The sequence below is a fragment of the Perognathus longimembris genome, chromosome 20, assembly GCF_023159225.1.
Source record: "Perognathus longimembris pacificus isolate PPM17 chromosome 20, ASM2315922v1, whole genome shotgun sequence".
In the NCBI taxonomy this organism is placed as follows: Eukaryota; Metazoa; Chordata; class Mammalia; order Rodentia; family Heteromyidae; genus Perognathus; species Perognathus longimembris.
Genome location: NC_063180.1, coordinates 11,545,827 through 11,549,621, shown reverse-complemented (window position 1 = coordinate 11,549,621; position 3,795 = coordinate 11,545,827).

Here is a 3,795-nt window from a genome sequence, read left to right as displayed (position 1 = left end):
TTGCAGGCTCAAACTGTCATAGGGCCTACCACAGACTGTGTGGTTTCAGCCCCCCAAAAAATTCTCCCACATTTCAGCAGGCCAGATTCTGAGAACATGTTGTCAATAGGTTTGGCTGCCACAGAAGCTTTGCTCTTTTGCTTTTAGATGACTGTTTTTCTTATGTTATTGTGTCTTTCTCATATTTTCTGACTCTCCCCCAAATTTCCTCTTGTTCCTTAGAGTCACATTGCTGTATGAAAGCAGTCATACTGGATAGTGCATACTTCTAATCCAGTTTTAAGGTAATTGTTGCTTTAAAGATCCAACTTTGAAATGTAATCATATTCTGATGTATGAGGAGATGCAATTCAGTTCATAACACAGAATATGAGTGATTCCTATACATTGCATGTCCCAGATGACAAAATGGGAGCTGAGTCTTGATTGGAAGAAGAAAGGGAAAGAGGAAGAGAATAAAGTGTCTTCTGATAATTCTTTACAGCAAGAGCACTTGCAGGTTCCAGACACCCCCAGATTACATTCCAATTTTGGGTTACTTATAGTAATTTGTAATATGGAGGTCAGATCTGGCCAGCGAAAGAGGGCAGAAGCTGATTCCATTATCTCCCCAGCCCCATCTGCTCAGAAGCCTGGGAAGATTCCCTCTTCCTGTAAACAATAGTGCCCCCCCACCCCCAAATCTGTGTGCCAATTCTTGATGGGCCTGCCTGGATTCCTACAGGAAGGGAAGCCCCATTCCAGGTAATGGGAGTTCCTGAATCTCAAGAGACAGGGGCGGGCACATGGCCTATAGATTACTGAATCTGGCTGTAGAGTGCTTGGAACTGGAAGCTTCCTGTGACCCTGCCCACTGACCTGACCATATTTAGGGGCAGGCCAGCTCAGGCGCCATTACACCATGCCACATGTTCGAGTCTTGTGTCTCTTGTCCACATGGTGTCTCAATTCAGCTCTCCATTCAAGCTGAATTATTTTGTTGGTACTTAGAATTCCTCCGGAAGTAAGTCTCTGTGCCACTGTGCTGTTTTATGTTATTTTTTTTTTTTCTGAAACCTGGGACCGGCCCATCCTGAACTTCCCCAATAAATCCATCTTTTTACTTGCAATAAATCCATCTCTGAGTGGTGGACTCTTGGAGGGATGGGGGATTCTCCCCCACACCCACACTGAAAGGATATGTCCTGGCCATCCCAGGGTACCATGCAGAGATAATCACAGACAGGAGAAGAAGGTTCATAAGGAGGTTTATTAGTGGGGCCATAGTTCCCACGGGAGAGGGAGTTACATGGCATCTGCACCTTATCCAGGTAGCAGCTTCTCTCTCTGGGGGTAAAGGGGAAGTAGGTAGGTAGTGAGTAGGAGTGGCTCATTAGGTATGGGTGGATCTGCGGGCTGGTGGGAAGAGCTGAGGACCTGAGGCTAGGGAAATGCTACCACACACCATTACAACTTTATACTGCTGACTTTGGAATTGGAATTACCTGGTTCTTTGCATCTCCAAGTCCACTTGCAGGGCTAAGGAACAACAGGGCTGTGACTGAGTGTTACTGTTGAGTGTGTAATTAAAAAAGAACACTCCATATTAGAATACCCATATGTGGATAAAGACTCAAGTCTTATTCAAGAAATAGAAAATGAAAAAGGTAATTGAAATATGCAGACTGAAGAGACATTAAGAGGTAGAGTTGTCACCCTAAAGGCTGGTGTTAAAAGAATCTGAAAAGCTAATATTTACAATTATCCCAATAAAAGATGGGATCCTATGGTCACTAAAGTAATCAGATGAGTGGTTTTAGGTATATTTAACTTCTTTTTATTTGGTTATGAAACTAATTAAAATTTCTTTTTTTTCTCAGAAGAAAAATCTCTTACAATAGGATAACCACTAAGATCTTTCCATGAACAGATAGCTGAGGAAGAAAGAGAGAATTACCAACCTATATTAATTGTTGAATTTGTTGATCAAAAGAACTTGAATCCTAAAAGGTCAGGAGCAGCACAGGGTCAGAGATAGCAGTCACATCTGTCCTTGTTTCCTTCCTCTAGTCTCTATTGAATCAGCATCAATATGCTTATCTTTGCTGCAGTGTGTTGCTACTGGGAGATGGTAAGGAATAGTTGTAGTTCCTAGTGCCCGGAAGGAAAATTTGGTATTTAGCATCATGCTTTCCAATCGGACCCTTTGTCTATTTTGGAGAAGTTGCTGCTCTGAAACTCTTAGGAAAATTGTTGCAAACCATCTTGAATGCCCAGTCCCACTGCAGCGTGAGCAAGGCTGGAAGCAAAGCAATGATGGAGACCAGACCATGGAATTGATTTGCCTCTCTGCCACTGGTCCCATGGACAGGGTTTTTATTCATTATCAGACAAAAGTACATGCAGGAAGGTGACTACATCAAAGGGTGTCAATTGCTTGTGTGTGTGTGTGTGGGGGGGGGAAACGGATAACTCTAGGATTGGCAATTACCTGTAAACAAGTAAATGACCAATTTGCATAGGCCACCTGCTCCAAGGTCCTGTGATGTTCAAGATTAACATCAGGGTGAAGACTGCAGTCATTGTAATGCTGAACACAGTAGGTCTTGACAGGGCCACCCTCAGCCTTCCGAGGGACAGAGAATGATGTGCCAATTCTCTAAGGCTGACCTTATGGCTTTGTGCTTAGTGTTTCCAACAGAAAGTACTGAATCATTTCCTATAACGGGGAGAAGACATTGAAAAAACACTCAAATATTAAATGCACTAGGAAAGGCAGAAATTAAAGAAAGGATGGAGGGTTCAGAGAATATGCAATAAGAAGAAAAAGTTTTATACGTTAGAATGATTATCTTTCTTTGAGATAGAGCCTACTACTACCACCAATATTTTGTGAGTAGTTTGAAGATTATTATTGTTAACTCACCTAAAGCTTATAAAAATGGGAAAGCAGATAGCTGGACTTGAGACTAAAACCATTTCAGATCCTCTGGTACTGGCTTCTCCCTGCTTGTACCACAGGAAAGACAGTAATTTCTTTTCTCTTTCATGTATGTCAGATCCACCAAATTGGCTCTTTTTAAATGAATTGCACTAAAACAAACACATTGCACTACAATTAACCTATAATTGTTATGTTACATTGTGTTCTTCCATGACAGCATTGCTCCAAAAGGGTAGCTTTTAAGGAAGTGCTCTCTTAATTTTGTGGGGAATGCTGAAATGTTACAGTTTATCTTGAACTCATACTGATCTCAATGACCTTAAACCAGGATGTATCAATATCGGGGTTGAATTCTTCCTGATTTGGGAGACACAAAATGCTTTTCTTCAACATTTATTCATGTTCAGACATTTGCTGAATATTAAAATGGGAAGGATTTTTATTACAATGGGGAAGAGGCATAGGAAGAGGGACTTGTAACAGCTTCTGCTCACAGAGACTTTGTAACCATTCAGGAGAGTAGACACATGAATGAATATGTTACACCATACCATAGTGCATGCTGTAATGCAAGTTAGTAGATTTTTTTTCTTCCTTCAGCTTATTGCAGAACTAAAACCAATATCTTTATTTTGGTCCTGACATGGAATAAATCTTACTTTGCCTCCTGGGATGTGAAAGCTCAGTTGAGAATCTAATAAGTTCAGCCCAAATTCTCAGCTGAAGACTTGATGAGAAATGACTGATTTTGAGAGAATGAAAAGAAGTAAGATAGTTTGGCTTAGTAGAACCCAATCCAAATATTCAGAGAAAAATTCAAGCTCTAATTATGTTCACAAGCAGGTTGAAAGCTCCAAAACCAGCATAGATTA